This window comes from Ambystoma mexicanum, chromosome 8, assembly GCF_040938575.1.
Source record: "Ambystoma mexicanum isolate Mex_15411 chromosome 8, UKY_AmexF1_1, whole genome shotgun sequence".
NCBI classification, from domain to species: domain Eukaryota; kingdom Metazoa; phylum Chordata; class Amphibia; order Caudata; family Ambystomatidae; genus Ambystoma; species Ambystoma mexicanum.
Window position 1 is genome coordinate 1,600,459,399 of NC_090929.1, and position 21,325 is coordinate 1,600,480,723.

The window sequence follows — 21,325 nt, forward strand, 5'->3', positions numbered from 1 at the left end:
GTGCAATGCTGAAGTTTACCACATGTGAGCAAGAAGCTGCATGGTAGTACTTATCGTAAAGTACAAATGCATTTCATTAAAAGGTTTAAAGTATTTTTCTGCAACGCAGTCAAAGCTGTGTATTGGATTTTTTAAATCCAAACAGATTTTACATTGATTATATCGATCAGCAAATGGAAGATCTCTTATTTTAGATTAAGCAAGAGGCCAGGTATTTAAGGTGATGACAGTGTGTGGTCATGCATTAGAAGTATTAAAATACCCCTTACCATATGTAAAAAGGATATTCAAATCACCTCAGAGTTCCATGACCTTATAAAGGCCTTCAGTCTGGTTCCTGTATTTGGTTGCGGAACTCCTCAATGACTTGCAGTAGCCTCACAGCGTATGGTATGGGGTACTTTATGCCATATATTACACACACACGATTACACGCAGTATATTCATATTGAATTGGAATATGTGTGCAGTTACAAAACAAGTGAGCTGAATTCAGTGTAGACTGTCAGTGGCCTATGCTAGGTGTTGTAATGTAAGCTTGGAGTTTAGTGATGTCATGGGTTGGTGTGGAATGTGAGGGTCGGAGGGTTCTGTTGGTGACCATTGGCGCTTGGGAGTGAGAAAGGTTGTGCATGGGTGTGGGGCAAGCCCGGTGTTCTTCTCTTCGTGTCTTGTGATTCGTGTCCCCTACCATCACAGTGTGTATCCTGAAGTAGTACTGGACCCGGACAGTAAAGCAAGAGTAACTTATTGTGGTGGCTCCCGATCCTTCTTCTCTACACTGGGCCCATTATAGCGTACAGTGGATGTACACTGCCAGTGGCCTATGCTGGAAGGAAAGTAGATTGTTTGTCATGGAACGGCTGGTTCCTATCACTGTAGGTTTGCAGCTGTAGCATGGTAAGGTGTTCAATGAGTTTAGCTTCAAAGGGGAGACGTTGATCAGTGGTTGGTCAGGATAGCTGGCCTTCTTAAGTAAACGGATGATCATGGTTGCTTAGAAGTTGGACGGGTGGATCACAGAGGATGCAGTAGCAATGCAGCGGTGTATAAGACGGTGACCCAGGGTGTAAATGAGAGATTTAGTAGATTGTACTGGGCAGGTTCCAGAAGGCACGTGTCAGTGTGGCTGAGGGGATAAGGGTGAACACTGTGCATTAAATGCTTACTAAGATCTCTTCCACCTTAGATTTGGAAAAAGCAACCAGGTTGTCTGTGATCCCTTGTGTGGGCACTTCTCGAAGAGCTTTTTGGTTAGGTCTGGAATTTTGCTCCTAGATATTGAAAATGTCTTCTGGTTTGTGAACGGCAGCGTTGATCCTTTGGTGGAGAAATGTCTATGTCATTTTAAGAATCATGCATTTACAGTTTCTGGCATGAATGCCCTTTTCCTGTGAGAAGATTGTTGGAAGATTTTTGTTAGGTCTGGTACAGTTCGCAAACCCCAACGTTTTAGGCTGGGAGGATAGCTCAGGGGCAACGCGTTTGTCTTGGAAGCAAGACAACACATAGCAACATAAGTTCAAATCCCAGTATTGCGCTTGAACAACCTTTCCGGTATTGAGCGTGTTATAAAATAACAATTGTAACATTATAACATGCTGACCAGTACATAGCCAAACTGTTCCTTGCTCTAGTGGGGTCTTTGGGACTTTTGGTTGTGAGGGCAATGGAGTCCCAGGTTAACGATTTCTCCTTGTCAAGGGAAGATAGAAGGGCTTCAGGACAGGTTAACATTGCACCTTCTGATGATAAAAGAGCAAAGCATTATCTGGTCAAGATCAGGGTCATTTTATTATTATTTTTTGTATTCTTTATTTTCATTTTCATAAACATACATCAAGTAACAATCCATTATTAATTAAATTCTTATGTAATTACAACATCTTCAATTCTACTTACAGCATAAACCAATAGAAAACATTCTTCAACAAAAAACAAGTTATTCCTCTCCCCTATCCTGCCACAATTATTATAACTAACAGTTTCCCCACCTCTCCCCTTACCCACCCTAAATCTTAGTTAGCAGAACTAACAGGGCTAATACATATCCAGGAATGTCCCCCAAATCTTTTCAAATAAGAATAGCTTTTATTCTCGACCATAAATAACTCTTTCCTTCTATGCCAATTTCAACATTTCATCTGTCCACCCCCACCTCTGATGACAACCTCGATTTCCAACCTCTCAGTATCAGTTTCTTTGCAATCAGGGTCATCTTAAATTCTGGTTAAATATATATTTGTGTTTGCTTAGGCCTATGATGCCGGCAGTTAAGGCTGGACAGCATGAGCATGGTACTTTGAGTGAAGTGGTGGTCGGACCCAAAGACGGAAGTCTCAAATAATTTCAAATGATATGCAAAGCTTGTGACCTTGGCCATAGTTGGGACAATGGATTAGCCAAGTAAAGTCCAAAATGGACATAATAATAATTTAGCATTTATATGGCGCTACGAACCCTCAGGCATCTTAGCGCTGCTTATTATCCCATAGTGTGTGATGCTCATTTATCAATCTCAGAAGGATGAAAGGCTGAGTTTGGACCAGCCAGGATTCGAAACTGCATCAGAAGCCACTGCACTGATGTCAGAGCGAGCGATCTACTCGTTGTGCTATCTGACCGGCTTAGACATGTTAGATATATGATCTGTATAAGTGGGTGCAGACAGGCCATCTGCTTTCCCCTTTCCAGACTGGCTTCAGAAAGGGGTCCTCAGCAATTTATATTGGTGTTGTTTTGCACCTTGTTGCTGGTAGGGCATTGAGGACATCCTTTCCTTGCACTTAACCCAGGGTCCCGCTGTACTGGGTGCACATCTCCCCCTTCCTCTCCCCTGCACTTCTTGTCTGCCCTCTTGCACGATATAAATGATACTAGGCCTAGTAAGATTGTCTTGTTTTCCCCTGTTTTCCCCTCCCTGCCTGGTTGCGCCTTGAAACATTTGCATAAAGGTGCATAATAAATAACCTATCAATCAATCAATCAAAGTATCTTGTAGAACCCTGATGCCACCGGTGAAGGTTGCACTATATACATGTTTGATTGATTGATGCAAACCATTGTGTGCTTATGAACATTCGACTGCTGATGGGTTACCCAATAAGCATGAGAAGAATTTGACGGCAGGGTTAAGAATATATGTCTATCCTTTTTAGATAGGTGGCAGATCATCAAAATCCAGGGGAATGATCTCCCCAGGAAATAAGTGTAGTGGATCCCGTGCAGAGGGCAACTGATTGTGATGCACACACTTTATGAGACAAAGTAACCCTCCTCCCCCACTGAATGTGACCTAAAACTGACTACAGGGCATTGCACCTAAAAGAATCCACAAATCTGCAACCACCATTCTCCTCTCTCCAAAATCAATATACCCCTTATAGAGCCCCCTCCCAACCTATTGTAATAAAATAGTCCTGTTAGCAAAGATCTTTTAAAGTAGCTTTGACTATACAGCAGCACAATGCATTTTACGATCACCCTGGATATCTGGGGTGTCTTCAGCCAGCCATGATTGGCCCAGGATATGCTCCTAGGTTTCCTCATGCTATGTTGCTGTTCCCTAGCTTAAATTAACATTAAGCCCTCTATTGAAAATCATGTTTTTCACATTTCTAAACGTTTTGTAATCTTTTTCGATGCTTTCCAAACGTTTCATTCAGAAATTGTGGGTGACTGCTCTGCAGTTTGTCACGCTTCTTAAAGGATATCTGGGATTTCTAAGAGAGTGAATATAATAGGGATTTCAAAGCTGCGCCCTCTAAAACATTATTTGACTGCAAGTTATCAAAGGTGTCTGTGCACATGTTGTCCGCTTTTGAAAAGCACTAAGAGATTATGATGATCTGATGTATTTCAATGGAATCGAAATATTCCTTTCAGCTATTTGAAAACTGGTACAAAAAAAACAATTTAATTTTAAAGTTAGTATTTTGGTTTTGGCTTGAATCACTGCATAATCTGGAAAAATTATGAGCTTTTTTGGGAAATGGCTGTAGGAAATTATATCAAATTTGAAAGGCACTGAAACTTCCTCTAAAAGGGGTTCTTTTAAAAAAAAGGGTATACATTGATCCAGCCATTTTCTCTTACAAATAAAAGCGAAAACATTTAGTTACCAGCATCTGCTTATATCATGATTATGTTGTCACAGTTGATGTCATTGTGATGTCATGCAATCAAATGTATTATACCACAATCAGTGCATTGATGTGGCACATTAAGATTCCCTTGCACTTTATGGTTGTATTCCATAATATATTTGGCTTTTATATTCTAACAATGAGGTTACTCTAACCTTTTTTCAATTAACATCCACATGTGAAATACCAAAAAACATACAAAGGAAAAAGATTGGATGGTGTAGAGCAGCAGCCGAATGCCTCTACAGGAAGTCCCGCCCCTATTTTGCCTATATGCTGGAAACCAGAAACTGCGACATGTGAAACGCCAGTAATGGTACCTGTACCACAAAGAATCTTTGAGGTCAGGTATCCGTTGAGAAGTACCCCTGAAAGACCGATGGCCTCCTGAAAGGAGCTCCTGAAGAAGTGTGAAGATGTGGAAAGAAGAAGCTGGTGATGTCACGAGAGATGAGAGTGACGCATCGGGAAGGATGACCAGAGAAGAGAAAGCATAGGTGATATAGAATCTGATGGCAAAGCAAAGAATCGAGAATGAAGATTGCATGTGTGAAGAGCACTGCAGAAAACACAAATCATTTTACAATTGTACAGACTCTGCAACGCAAGTAGACTAAGTATGCATAACGCTGGCTATACGTAGTATATAGAGTGCAGGCGGTGCTGCCAACATATATGTATATAGAGTTCTGGACATTCGATGATACATTTTAGTAAGCGAGTCTCCATGAAGAAAGACGTGCTGGAAGCCATGTGTGTCACTGCAAAGAATAGGCTCGGATTAGAAGCAAGACCAAAGGGGCTGCCTGGCTGGATGTCAAAGACTGGAAGCAGCCAAGAACTGGTTATCAGCTGCGAAGAACAATAAAACCTGAGAAGCTGAGGCATCCCTTCATAAATTGCAAAGAGAGAACACCACGAGTGTCAAGTTTCTTTATTAAGGACAATTTAATTCCATAATATGCGCAAATTCACTGTCTCTGATCACGTGAACTGAGGATGAAAATAGGCAATGGGCATGGTGCACCACATTGAAGATAGCAAGTGCTCACACTCCCTTATTTTCCCAGAGACGAGAAGCTACTACAAGGCTGAGTTCAAAGACAATGTGAATGGCAGACGGCATGAGTGATGAGAGACGTCAGGCTAATTGGGTGGGGATATATGGTCAATTTCCCCACCAGCACCAGGGGTACCATCTTACGTGCTGCTAGAGCATTGAATCTTCCAGAAGGGTACAATTGTGCCAACCAATTGTAGAAGGCTGTATAATGACGAGCCAAATAGTTTAAGAGCCAATGAAGTGCTATATTTCTAATTACTGTCAAAGATGACTTGCACTGGGGGAGGACATTATTGTCCACCTGACTGTAGAGACACAATCACGATCCTATCCCATAAAGAAAATATACTTAGACATTCCCCTTGAGCCAACCACAATCTCCCGTAGGTTTTCTTAATTTGCCACGTAGTATGACGTCACTTATGATGCACTTTTAGTATAAATGTGTTGTTTTTCATGAAATGTTTGGAGATCATGCTGTGCGAAGTTTGTTGATGTCCGTTGTACTCCCTGTTTTAGACAATTGATATTAAAACAGAGTTATTTTCCAACTTCCTGAGTTGGTCTTATTATTTAGTTTGAGAAGTTATTCTCCGTCCCATCCATAGTACGACTTGTTACCTTGAGTAAAAGAGCCTCTAAGGTTCATGTGGTAGAATGTCAGATGCTTCGTGCAAAGACCCATCGACCTATAGACTCCAGTGCTTCGGACGATCGAGTGCCCTTTGCCATCTAGATGGAAAATCACAAGGTTTCCTGTGGAGAGAGGCCGATATAGAATTCTTGCAAGTAAATCGATACAGGTGAGACGGGGCTCTCTTTGAAGAAATCCCTCCTGGTTTCCACAGGCACTTAGCGGACTGATTGGAGAGGGGAGTCAATACCGAATGTTTTGAGCTGAAAGAGTGAATGGTGAGTAGACTAAGGGGATTGGCTAATTGAAGGGATGGGATTGTGGTGGTTTAAAAAGTACGGGGGACTTAGAAAATAGTGTAAGAAAAGTAATGAGTGGTGTTTTTTGTGTAAATAGATAAGAGATAAGGAGTTAAGCCCAAGGAATCCTGGTTGAAGGGAATTTCAGAAGAAGCCGTTATACACTTCAGTCGAAGTAAATATAGGATACGCAGAGAATAGATCCCTGTAACATAACGACTTAAAACCCTATCTGGTTATATTTAGGGGCAGAGACAAGGAGAAGGTGCTGAGTATATATGTGAAGAGTCGACTAGTCTGGCTGTTTGTATTTGTGTGGTATTGAAGTGTCGAAGAGCGACAAGAAAGTAAAGAAAACTAACGAAACGTTGAGAAAATATAGTATCTAGCTAGGAGAGGTTATCGGTACCAACTTAAAGCTAGACTGAGACTATTGAAAATTGAGGGTTTGAGCAGTGATTAGTTGGCGCGTGCCCATATTTGTTGTTTTTATAAACATATCTTTTTGTAAAGCACCGGTAAGTATTGAAAGTCAATTGAGACTTGTCACAATGCAAGATGTTACTCCTCTGATGCACTAGTGTAATACCTTGCCAAAACATATGCCAAAACTCAAACATTATAGTGCGGAATGGGTGAAAGGCACAGCGGATAAGATGTTCATGCTGTGGCCACAAGGGGGATCTTTGGCAAAGGCGGTATTATAACTCATGACCATATACTTGCACACTGCGTACACAGGAAAGACATTAGAGAACAGGTTAGCTATTTTAGAGCTTTGGAAGATGTATCAGGAAGAGAGAGAGGATCCGTCACCTGAGGATTGGATGCTTAATAAGTGTAAAGAGGAAGGTGCCGAGCCTTCTGCTCCCCTTGCCTCGCTTGAAGTAAAAAGCGTTAATACAGAAAGTGCAGGATTGTATTCATTAAAGGAACTGAAAGCAGCGACGGGGTATAGTAACCCAATATACAAACCGCCTGCTTATAGCAGTGACTATAGTCCAGAGGAGACTAAGAGAAAAGAGGAGACATTTAAGGCCTTGCAAAATAGGGAAGAGAAAGGTAAGCAATCAAATGTATATGGGAAGCAAGAAAGCGGAGAAAAGTAGATGAAGAATTAGAACGAAAAAGGAGACAATGAGAACGCGAGATTGATCGCATTCAGAATGAATTAATGGAGCCAAGTCCAGTGATGCAATGGAGTGACATAGAAGAGTTCCTCCCGTTACAGGGAGCAACGTCAGGACCATCTAAAGTTACATTAGATGAGGATATCGATATAGGGCGCATCGGCGATAGGATCGATAAAGCCTATCAGGATTTAAGCAAAAGTAGCAAATCGGGAAGCCGAGGGAAGGAAGATCGATCCCTGGTATTCCAATCACGAAGCGAAGAAAGAGACCCATTCAGTCTTGAGCATAGAGATTTGTCCTTAGACAGGCTGACATTATATAAGGGTGAAAGAGAGGAGAGCCATGCTAGCTGGAGGCTAGATATGTCAGACGAGGAGAGAGAAAACTTCTGTGGCGAGGAGGGAGGACAGGTATGCGGTCCTGAGGGATGTCTGCAGACAGACAAGGGAGTAAGATGGTCTGATCTAGAACAACCTAAGGATAGGACGGCAGATCCTGTAGCATATCCAGAATGTCCTACAGGATGATCATATAGCGAGAAGGGAGAGTCACGGCCATATGTGAGCAGCCTGAGGTAATTGCCAGGAAGAAGGCGATAAGGAACCTTTGGTCCTACCATGGATACGCTAGCGATGGGAGCAGATTACGGAATAGGATTTACGCAGTTTCCTGTATTGGAAAAGTATATTTCACAGTATATTCTATGGCCACAGATGGACAATGATAATTTAAGGTGCAAACTCCCCATTTTAATGGCGGGTGCGGGAAAATGGATTTATGAGTTAGAGAAAATGACCGGAGGAAATACCTTGACAATAGGGGATATCAAGGGTCTCCTAGCAGCTATTCTTGGGAAAAGAGCAGATGATATTCGGATGAGAGCAGGTTATTCAAGTGTTATGGCACAAAACATGGCGCATGATACAGCGCCATTTAATCACTGTAGGGCAGATAACCTTAGAGTACAATATCCTGACGTGTCAGATATGGGTGTGATTATGACACGAAAAATTAAAGAAGATGAAGATCCGCTTGCTAACATTCAAGACATTCAAGAGCTCTGGTCTCTTGAAACACTTAAGCCATGGAGTAAAAAAATGCAGTATTTTACCACATTTTGTGTGAGGGATTGCCGGAGCCGGTACAAAGGCAACTTAAGAAATAAGTGGGGATGGAAGCAAAAGCATGGTCTGAAATACAGTTGACTATAGTGCATCGCTGTCGGCTGTTACAAGAGAAGAATAAAAAGAAAGATAATGCTAGAAAAATTGAGGAAGCTAAGTTAGTCCAGAAAAAACAGTCAAAATATGCCATCGAAGGAGCGATATTGACAAGCGGAGAAGGGCTAGAAGTACAGCAAGCAGTGGACACATCGCAGGCGAATAATCAGCACCCGATTAATCAAGGAGGAAGTGGGTTTATACCATGAGGTAGAGGCATGGGTTACAGAGGAAACAGTGGATTTCAAAACACTCAAAGTGGGTTTCAGAATGGGCCGAATGAGGATCAGAATATGCAAGGAGGATTTAATCAAGGAGGGTTAATTAGATTAAACCCTCCTATATATTGGACGTGTGGAATGACAGGACACATTGTACGCACATGTGGGAGCCATGGCTATATACGAAATGGTCAATATTCAAGAGGGGGGACAGCTTATCCTCCAGTAAATAGCTCACAGGCTAGGAATGGATTCGCCCAAGATCAGACAGTGCATCAGGCACAAGCATCACAAGTAAAATAGGCACAGCAATCACAGCAATTACAGCAAGCACCATTAAATACACTGCTAGGGCAATCACAGCACGCCCCCATGCAGACACAACAGAATGCAAACACAGGACAATTATTGACACCTACAATAGGGGGTCTTACAGTGGTAGGAGGGAATCCTTTTACAGGTACAGGGTGTGTATGTATCCACAATTAGTCACCTCACAGGATGACTTGATGTGTTCAGTACTATCTGTGACACCAGAACCTCAAGAAGAACCAAGGGTTGATTTGACGATAGGAGGCAAATCCTTTTCATTTTTAGTTGACACGGGGCTACTCATTCATGTATACAAGAGGGAAAATACCCAATGTCAGGAAATGCCATGAATACTCAGGGATTCTCTGGAGCTACAAGTCCAGTTCCTTTTACTGATGAAGTATCAGTCTCTATAGGAGTATGTGATATGTCTGTGCCATTGTTGTATTCACGACAGACACCAGTTAATATTCTAGGAAGAGACTTAATGACAAAACTTAATATGATGATTTCTTTTACTGATAAAGGTATAGGGCCTCATTACAAGTTTGGAGGTAGCCATGATCTTAATAAGGGCATGGCTGCCTCCAAACATGGGTCTGGGTTCCCTGAATGGGGCAATACCGGGCCATTCCGACCTTGGAGGGCCTGGTATTTCCCCATTCAGGGAACCCGGACCTGGACCATCCCCATTCCCATTTCAGCCCCCATAGGACCAAATATGAGGTCAGATTTTAGCCGGGCATAGGAGACTGATCTCCAACGTCTCCTCCATCTGAACTTTTACCCTGTGTTTTTCACACTCATTGGCATGAAACATCTTTACTCACGAACAAACTGTTAGTTAAAATGTATAAATGAATGTTTTACTTGCCATGCCTTTTACTTTCACCATTTATTTCTACATTGATGTCATAGTGAATGTTGAACTATGCTTCTGTGTTCTACAACGCACATTATAGATTGTTATATGTAAAAAATGTACTAAAATGCTTTGCACAAAGAAAATAAGCATCAGCTAATCAATAAAAAGCTGCAATTGTGTACAAAAGAATTGGAATTTTGTACATTAATACTACATTAGAGATATCTGTTTGATAGCAACAACGATGCTCTTTCCCTTAACAGCTGCCCAAACTGTATGGGCACCCATTAGGGTCTAAAACCAGTGTGCACTGAATTTACCCCATGCACCCCCAAGATCCATAGAGGGTAGGACAACCCCCCTTGTTTTATCAATGGGAATAGGAAGCATGCTAACAACGGGCCCGTTAATGACGGGCCCGTTGTTAGCATGCTGGGCCGCACGCGGGACCCGCAAAGGACATCTGGTAAAACCATACAAGCGGACCTCGTAATAGGGCGGTAAGGGGTTAACAGCGCTGGCACCTTTACCGGCGCCATTAGCCCCTTACCGCCAGGGTCCTAATGAGGCCCATAGTGTGCTCCACTCTAGGGATACACTATATGAACATGAGTTTAGATTGGCATTTACAGGGCAAATGGCTCTGCGAGGGGTGCCAAGGGAGCCTGAAATATTCCTTTATGGGGTGAGCATTCTGTTAACATGGCTACCTGGCTTAGTGGGAAGGACTATGAGGATACCTAATGAATTCCTGTTTAGACCACAGGTACCTATGGACGAAGAGGGGGCACAGACTATTCCCTTAGAATTAGATGCAGCCATAGTACGAGGAGAAACGGTAATGCTCGAAGGCACAGATGATAAGGGTAGGCCGGGAGAACAATGATTGCTATTGGGGAAGAGTGCAGATTGCAGCATGCATGACAAGAGGACAATTTCAAGGAAGCTGGGCCATCATTCAATGGAGATCGAAATGGTCCTTTCCGTTCCAGGATGGATATATAAAGACTATACAGATGGAAAAGGAACCTGCTTGGAAAAACAAGATGCTTACATATCCTGAGAAAGAACATGAAGAGGTGGTATTTGCAGAGATGAAGAGATTGAATTGCCCTGATAAACCAGAAGTAGCAGGATGGCCTGGATGATTGGAACAAGCACAAGTTTTAGTTTATGGACAAGTGAAATCGACAAAAGGATGGGAAGGAGGCTCATCTATAGAAGTCTATAGAAGTCAGAATATTTGCCAGAAGTACAGAGAGTGAATGATGCTTATTAAAAATCCTGGGCCAACCATGCCATACAATTGACATGGGTAGAATATGAATCAGGCCCGGTGATGGTGGTTCCATTGATAAATGTGACATTGTGCTTCCAAAGAAAGGGGAAGAATTATGTGGGAAGAAACAAAGGTTGCAAGACTACAATCAACGTTATTAGAATGGGAGCAGGGACATCCGTCCTGATGGACCGATATTGGGCTTGTGGACCCTGAGTTTATATGAAGCTGCCCAAGGATTGGGGAGGTACGTGTTTCTTGGTACTCCTACATGTTTCAGAATTAGTGATTCCTAAAAGTTACTTGAACATTGGAGAATATCCAAAAGCAGATGCCCACTTGAGGAAGAGAAGATCATTAAGATTCCTCAACGGGACAAGGAGGGAGAATTACTTTTCAGCAAAATCAATAGACGCCTTCAATGCCATTCCATATGAGCACAGGTTGTCCAGCCAGACTGCAGCGGTCTTCACGACTATCTTTATGCCTGGGATTCAGACGATGGCCAATGCCAAATGGCTACAGATTATCAGATGGGAACTCTTGCAGCCGATCAACACCACTATTAAGGGGTTTAATTTGATCAAGGAGGAATTGAGGGCAATAAGGCTGATGCCCCTACAGAACAGATATGTCCTTGATATGATCACAGCAATGGATGGCGGTGTTCAAACGTTCTCACAATGACGAAAATGGGACATTGACGCAGGCCATAACGCTGCTGACAAATCTGCACAACAAGATGGAAGATGAGACAGAAGCTATCACAGATGACAGTTGGTTCACGTCCATCTTCTCATGGGTTCCACAATGGATGGCGAATATCTTCAAGCTCTTGGGAGCCATACTTGTGATGGTGATGTTTGGATTCTGTGCAATCAGGATAATGATTACACAGTGTAAGAAGACATCAAAGAAAGCTGTAGGAATGAAGATTAGGATAGATGTTGAGTCAGGATTCAGACCCAAGGAGTTGACAGATGAAAAAATCAGTGACTACATAAAGGCCAGTATCTTAGCACCAGAGGAAACGAAGTTCCTGCATCCAAATAATCACAAGAAGTATGTGGGACGAAGGATTTACTGCAGCCCAAATGGACAATGTAGTCACATGACCTGGAGTGTTGATGAACATGTAAAATCGGCAGGATCTCTTAAAGGAGTAATGAAAATTTGGACTTCAAAGAAGCACTTTTTCAAAAAAGGATGTTGAGATGTGGAAACTGGTGAAGGAGTGGTCGATGAGTCGACCAGAGGAGGGAGTGCTACAGGCAGTCCCACCTTAATTTTGACTATATGCTGGAAACCGGAAACTGCAACATGTGCAACGCCAGTAATCGTACCTGTACCATGAAGAGTCTTTGAGGTGAGGTATCCATTGAAAAGACCCTATGAGAAGTACCCCCGAAAGACTGATGGTCTCCTTAAAGGAGCTCCTGAAGAAATGTGAAGATGTGGAAAGAAGAAGCTGATGACATCAGCTTCCCGATGCGTCACTCTCATCAGGAAGATGAGAGTGACGCATCGGGAAGGATGACCAGAGAAGAGAATGCATAGGTGATATAGAATCTGATGGCAAACCAAAGAATCGGGAAGACTTTCATGTTCAGAATGAAGATTGCATGTGTGAAGAGCACTGCAGAAAACACAAGCCATTTTACAATTGTACAGATGCTATAACACAAGTAGACTAAGTACCCATAAGGCTGTCTATACGTAGTATATAGACTGCAGGCGGTGCTGCCATATATGTATATAGAGTTCTGGACATTTTGATTATACATTTTAGTAAGCAAATCTCCATGAAGGAAGACGTATTGGGAGCTATGTGTGTCGCAGCAAAGAATAGACTCGAATTCGAAGCAAGAGCAAAGAGGCTGCCTGGCGGGATGTCAAAGACTGGAAGCAGCCAAGAACTGGTTATCAGCTGCGAAGAACAGTAAAACATGAGAAGCCAAGGCATCCCTTGATAAGTTGCAAGGAGAGAACACCACGAGTGCCAAGTTTCTTTATTAAGGACGATTTAATTCCATAATATGAGCAAATTCATGGTCTCTGATCACATGTCCTGGCAATGAAAATAGACGATGGGCACGGTCCACCAGATTGCAGATAGCAAGTTCTCACACTCCCTTATGTTCCCAGAGATGAGAAGCTATTACAAGGCTGAGTTCAAAGACAATGTGAATGGCAGACGGCATTAGTGATGAGAGATGTCAGGCTAATTGGGTGGAGAGATACGGTCAGGTTCACCCACCAGCACCTGGGGTACCAGCTTAAGTGCTGTTAGAGCATTGAATGTTCCAGAAGGGTACAACGTGCCAACCAATTGTACAAGGCCGCATAACGAAGAGCCTTATAGTTTAAGAGCCAATGAAGTGCTGTGTTTCTAATTACTGTTAAAGATAATGCACTATAACTTGCACTAGGGGAGGGCATGAGTGCCCACCTGAGTGTAGAGACCCAATCACGATCCTATCCAATATAGAAAGTATACTTTGACGTTTCCCTTGAGCCAACCACAATCTCCCCTAGGTCTTCTTAATTTGCCATGTAGTATGACGTCACTTATGACAAACTTTTAGTATAAATGTGTTTTTCATGAAATGTTTGGAGATCATGCTGTGCGACATCCGTAGATGTCCATTGTACTCCCTGTTTTAGCCAACTGATATTAAAACAGAGTTATTTGCCAACTTCCTCAGTTGGTCTTATTATTTAATTTGAGAAGTTATTCTCCATCCCATCCATAGTACGATATGTTACCTTGAGTAAAAGGGCCTCTAGGGTTCAATGGTATGGAATTTGATCAAGTATAGCATGGTTGGAGGCAAGGAATAGTCTTTTGGTTGAATAGCAATATGCTGGTGGGTGAATGTTCTGTTTTTGTCCATTTTTACAGAGTGGTACTCCCACCGTACCCCATTCACGTACTTCTGCCCACCATCTGCCTGTTACCCTCCTTTATAATGGCAGTAAAGCAGAAGCAGCCTGCAGCACTTTTACTGGTGGCCTTCAGCCACCGGCATTCTGACTTGATAAAGTTTATTTTTCTTCTATAGTGCCATGTGTCACATTATGGCATCTTTAGGGAACATTTATACATGGAAACATGAACAGAGTGAATCAAATATTATTTAGGTGCAAGGTGGCTCCTCTTAACACTCTACACCTATGCTGTTGGGACACTAATCTCCTCCTTTAGGTTCTCGTACCAACTCTTTGTGGACGACACCAAAATCTTCCTCACTTTTCCTGACCTCTCCTCTGATCTCTATCAAAATTTCCAATTGTCTCTCTGCCATTAAATATTGGATGGCTTTTCACTCTCTTCTGTTAAACTCTACCAAAACAGAGGTGCTCATCTTCCCTGCCAAAGGCTCTCTCTCATCTCTTCTGATACTCTCCCCTACTCTTCTTCAAATATAAATCTATGTGCCATCTATGACCTTTTTCACACCTCCTAAATATTAGGCACATCAGGCACCTTCTTCCTTTCAACATCACCAAGCATCTCTTAACCACTCTTGTTTTCTCCACTCTTGTTTGTGTGCCAGCATCCTCTTTGGTCTCCCCAAATAAGCGTTCTGTCCTCTCGGAAAGATAATGAACTTCGCTACCAGGATTATTTTTTAACTCCCGTACTTCACACTTGCTTGGTGGCTGACAGTGCAAAACAGGACCAGATTTAAATGTCTTCTCCTGGTTCACAAATCTATCCACGGTAAGGCACCACTGTATGTATCCCCCGCTATCCAACACTACAAGCCTTCTTGTAATCTCTGCTCTGCCTCCTCAACTACCCTGGTGGCTCCTCGCGCTTGCTGTGCTTCCTCTCGCGTCCGATCCTTCTCTCTTCTTGCTCCACTTGTATGGATTTCTCTTCCGCCAGACATCCGAGAAACAATCCACACGGATTTGTTAAAAAACAAACTAAAAGCCTACCTCCTCGCCTCTGATTACCCTCTTAACCTACCTCTCATCTGTCTGGTAGCTAACATTTTTCCCTCGTCTCTAACTTTCTAACTTGCCTCTGTGCCTCACTTCCTCTCCCTCCACTCTACACTTCACCCATCATGGTCACATCCGGAGCACAGCTGGCCGTACCATCTACCTGCACTTAAAAATGTACAATGTTCATTGTCCTTAATTTATGTATGTCTATTTATGTATTGTCTTCGGTGACTGTTCCATTTACTCCCTTCCACATCCTGGTCAGAATGTCCCTCAAACTCATCCCATTGTAAGAAGCTCACTGCTTCCTGTGAAATCTGATTTCTTATCTATTGTACATTCTTTTGTGATCAAAAGAGAATTGTTCCTCCTGTATATAAATAAATAAATCAATAAAATATGAAGACATTTAAAATATGTACAGATTAAGTACAAAAGCAAGGTTTGGAATTGCTTGTCGGGGCCAAATCAGTGACCATGGTATGGGAATAAAACTGAGGGGGGCCTGAGGAAGATTTGTACGTGCCTTGGGGAGGGAGCGGTCGGGAAAAGCAATTCCATTGATTAGACTGTGGCTAAAACCCTGCTGAATTGGGTTCCTCATTCACTGCAGCTTTCAGTTGTTCAGTTGAGTTACTCTTTAAACAGTCCAGCTTTTAACTAGCATCTCTCTGGAAGTGAGGTCACCTGGTTAGTTTTTTGGTGGCCTAATAACGGATTTGCATGGCTTTGGCCCCTGTACTCCTAGTTATTCACCCCAGTTTTGTTGATTGAATTTTTGTTGATGGACAGACTTGGTAGACCAAAGGGAGCGAACACCGTAGATCAGGAGTTCCCAACTTTTTGTGCCCAATGAGCAAAATGTGCATATCAAATTAAATGGTGAACAACATCCATTCTTCCACTGAACATATCGGCTTTCAGTTGCTGGAAAAAGGATTGCAATACAAATTAGAAATGTAATACACTTAAGACTGCTAATAGAACATTTTAATTTGCAGTACATACCAGTTATGTAGGCCATGTGCAATCCTAGTAAGGGACATTTGCAAGGCTTTTAAACTTTATTTGGCATTAAGTGGTTCGATGCAGAATGAAGAATCTCTAAATGAAAGTTGAACCATGATTTAATGAGTGGCGTGTACACGACTGGTGAGAGTAATAGATTGAAATGGGCATTCAAAAAGTGCTAAAAGGCAAAAAAAAGAATGTATTGGGAAACAATATGAGCTTTTAGAGAAGGACATCTCTTCCAATTACTCCAAATAGTTCCATGTTTAACGCAATTGTCGAGACAGGTATTATGCCATCTCCTCGGACAAGTAGTACCGACCCCCATGGCTATGGGCAAATTTCCTTACTGGACAGTGCCTGTAAGATATTCTCAAAATGTTTGTTGCTCAGACTGGAGGAGTAACAATATATGGAAGCCCTCCTAAGCATGTTTCAGGTGAGGGCTTATTACAGTAGACCACTGCCTCACTCTGAGCACCATCAAGGAGAGATAGGATTGATTAATACGTCATTTCACCAAAATGCCAGGGGTACTGGAAGTGACATCACACGACTCTTGACCCCCCTGATGACATCACAGGAAGTGATGTCATTTGACCCCACCCCAAAGTGATAACCCGGGAAGCGATGGAACACGACATTTCATCGGTTGACAGGAAGTGGCATCAAATAGCATTGTACACTACGGAAAATATGGTTACGATATCACTGTAATGTGATGTACATTTCATACAAGAATGGATCGCCATAGGTATCGTTAAGATCAGTGTGTATAGGCCCATATTACCAAATTACGGTGAATGCAAGCAGATGTCCATGACCAGATAATGATGTGTTATTATATAGCACTTACGCTTAAGCGCTTTATATAGAAAAAATATACACCCAATATCACTCAACCTGTGTTGGTACTAATTTATCGACCTCAAAAGGATGAAAATGCTGAATTGAGGCATTTAAGAACAGACTAAATGAGTGACTCATCCCCTGAAGTGTGCCTAAAATAAACCTTGAATGAGTCTAGCAATTATTGTATAGAATTCCAGAAAGACACATTATTTGGTATTCCTATTCTTTCTTATTTAGGGTCATTGCTGAAAGTGTTAGACTTGTGGCACTCCTGTTCTTATTTTTCATCTTTTTTTTAAGGGCCTGAACAAGATAGCCAGCCACTCCAGAAGTAAAGAGCTAAATGGCGCAGGCCACAGCCCAGGAGAGACCACAGAGGTCGCAAGAGAGATCTCAGAGTTTGCAGTTGCCACCTCTCGCAACCCCTAAATGACGTCCATGAGTAATACTGGTCATTACATGGTAGGCTGCACAGATCACTTCACTGGGCTCGTTGGAGGTTACCTCTGAATTATTTTGGCATGTAATTGCAAATAATGCATTTTAAAGTTTCTGAGGTCTGTTACATTGATGAAAAGTAGTTAGGAATAAGACTAATTTTTTTCAGAAGGATTTGGAGCCTCTTTTCTCTGCCCAAAAGGGAATTTACACAAAACGTAGTGACAAACATTCGTCAAAACATTGACCATTTGACTACCACTCCGTAGGGGGGGAGGGGTATGCTTGTGTTAACTGGGTATTTGTACTAACTAATTGGCTTGTTAATTTAAACCTTTTAACAGCAACCCAATTGGATTTGAATCAAGGGCAAATTAGTTATGGAAATGTGGCATGCATTTGGATTATCTGCCCATTATCCAAGTGCAGATGGGCAGAGTATCAAACAATGACAATTTTTCCACTAGGACACTATGTAATAATACATATAGGCGACACTAAAAGTAATATTTCTGATAAATTTAATGCATGGTGGCATCCAACACAAACCTCACTTGTACAAAAAGCAGTGCATGCAAATAAGTTAATAAAGGAACGTAGGGTATGCATGCCACTTATTTGTCCATTATGCTCTTACTAGCTGTACAAAGGAAAAGTTCTCCCCAGTACACAAACATGGGAACTTGCAACGTATCTGAAAATAACAGGGTTTAAACAATGACACTGATATAAGTAAGGACATTTACTGAAAAATAATTTGCATGGTGGCAACAAACTCAAATCTTGCAGCTGCAAAACTAAGCCAACTGGAACCGCAGCAGGCTCATTGTTCAACATTCCCATACAGTCCAGGACTATGTCCTGGCCATACTGCTGAGGTCTCATCCTTCCAGCACCACCTTCTAGGCCTCCACACCATGGCCCAGAACAATTTAGGGTGCTGCAAGCAACATGTTGCTCCCGATCTACACGCTGGGGATCACTGCCGTAGATGATGACTCTTCAACTGGACGAGTTGGAGTATCCTCAGTGTCATTTTCGGTCTGAGTTTACTGGGATCTATTTCAAGGCGATTTGTGAGTCTCATTCCTTTTAGGCTATCTATCCGAATGTTGCGTGCTATCAAACTGTCTACGACGAGCACTATCTAGTGCTTATCCCAGCAAAGTGGGTCCTGTATAACAATAGGAAGGAGACAAAGGCATAGACAACAAAACAATGAGACCAGTACTAATAAAAATGGGTAACAGGGTGTACCCCGTGACAACAGGTCACAGCGAGAGAGAAAGGGAGGCATGAAGCCACAGCATTGGTTTCCTTTAACCCACCCGTTTTGCAGCGGGTACGCCCTGTTGAGACTAACCACCTGATCCTCTTTATACCGCAAAACTGTACCTCCCCATTAAAGACACCCTTGTTTGCTATTCTCCATTGGGTTTTGGACTCTCATTTGAACTGTATACTGGCTTCAGGTGGCTATGCAGTGCAATATCGTCTATACAAACATTTGCCTTTATGCAGCTGCATGCGGCTAGGCAAGAAGAGCGCTTTCACCAGCTAAGAAGGAGATGTTTTTCTTTAAAAGCAGCATTCTGCACTTGCCCGGGTCACGATGGGAGCAAATAATTGCTCGAAGCACCTTTCATCTCTTGGGCCCCGAGATGGTTTTCTTTAAGGACGTGATATGATTTTAAGAATGCTCTGATAATTAAATTCCGGGGAGTGCAGGGTCAGGGGAGGTGGCGAAATGCGTCTTCCCATTTCTTCCTTTTTTTTTTTGAGAGACACGGCGCCACTTCTCAATGCTGCCTTATTATTCGCAACCATTGCAGAAATAAGCAAAACGTGTTATTAAATGTGTTGTTAACATCATTATCTGAGGAGGTAAAGTGTTTCGCGAAAGCACCTCGGCGAGGAGATGGCTCTAGGCAGCTTCGAGTTCAACCAGTGGCTTATCGGCTGTACTGTTGCTGATCTGGTAAATAACACCCCCCTTTTGCCCTGCACTGCCTCCAGCAAGCCCCGAGCTTCCCCGGGCCCGCCCCGCGCTGCCTCCGCGCCATTTTGCTCATCATCTCAGCCCTGGCTCTGTACTTCCTCCATCCTTCTGTGCGCCGGGGTCATGACCCATGCTGCTCTATCGGCCACCAGAGACCCGGCTAAATGTGTTAGCGCCGAGCCCAAACAAGTAATAGCCGGCCAATTAAATATAATATGCCGTATTGTTACACAGTTTAACCACTGCTGTTTCCTCAGTGGTGTATTTAAATCACAGCCAAGTCCTGACCTATTAATATGAATACCCGGAATTATAAGCAACTTCGCTTCATATGAACAGCTAGAATTGAAATACGATCATCCATGAAATATTTATAAAAGGTTCAAGGGCTGGCTTTCAGCCGCTCTGCATTTTACCCTTTCAGGCTTCAGGTTGTATCAGAGCGCCATTGTTGCCTGGGTAAGGCAGAAACATTCAAACAATAGTCAGAAGCGAATATATATATATATATATTTTGTCAGTGTTGTTTACCATTATGCATCTTTTCCTCCCCAGGAAACAGAAGCATCTTGGCAGCGTGGTGGGCAAGAGTTTAAAAGGAAATGGCATTTTCTTTTCAGCAGCTTTCAGCTCCCCAGCCCTCGCTGGTACGCGGGGAGAGATGAAAGGGACTCATCAGACAAGTGGCTCAAGTGGGTTCAAACCGGGAGACTAGAGGGATGCGTGCCAGCCGCAGGACTGAGGGAGCGCCCTCTGCATTCTAAGCAGAACCTCTGTGCACACTGTGAACAGCAGGCCAAGAGCACGTGTGTTATTTCTACCAGTACTTACTGCGGAGTGCATGTCGGCCGGTTTCACCTCGCTTTACACATAGTAGAACACTGTGGTGTATTCAGGGATTCGCCCAGGATCACACACAATTCAGCTCTCCTCGTAGCCAGCCCACTAGACCACAATTTCTTCTGATCTGACACTTGTGCCCAGATTATCTAATGTTATGCAGCAAACAGCAAACGTAAAAAAAACGCTGTTTCATTTTTGGCATAGTAATAACCAGGGCCGTCGTTTCACCAAAATGCAAGGGGTAGCGGAAGAGACATCACCGACCCTTGACCTCTGATGTCATCACAGGAAGTGATGTCATTTGACCCCACCCTGAAGTGACATCAGGGGAAGCGACGGAACAGAACCTTTTGCCCCTTGCCAAAACAGGAAGTGTCATCACATAGCATTGTCCCTAAGTACACTACGAAAAATATGGTTACAATATCACTATAATGTGATATGCATTTCATACAAGAATGGATCAACATATGCATCGTTAAGATCAGTGTATATATTACTGTGAATGCAAATAGACGTCCCAGGCCAAATGATAATGATGGGTTATTATATAGCACTTAGGCTTAAGCGCTTTATATAGAACAAATATACACCCACTATCATCCAACCTGTGTTGGTACTCATTGATCGACGTCGGAAGGATGAAAGGCTGAGTTCAGGTGTTTAAGAACAGACTAAATCAGTATCTCACCCTCTGAAACAAACCTATAATGAGTCTAGCAATGATTGTATATAATTCCAGAAAGACAAATTATTTGTTATTTATATTCTTTCTTCTTCAGGGTCACTGCTCAAAGTGTTACTTTTGTGGAACACCCTGTTTTTTGTTAAGAGCCCTGAACAAGAAAGCCAGCCATTTCAGAAACAAAGAGCCACCTGGTGCTGGCCACAGTCCATAAAAAAAAGAAAGGGTAGCAGGCAAGACCACAGGGGTAGCAGGGGAGACCCCAGGGGTCGCAGCTGCGAACCCTGGCGACCCCCAAATGACATCCCTGGTAATAACAGTTTTCAATTTTCAATAATACGGATTAGGGCAAAACCTGGTTGCTTCAAAGCC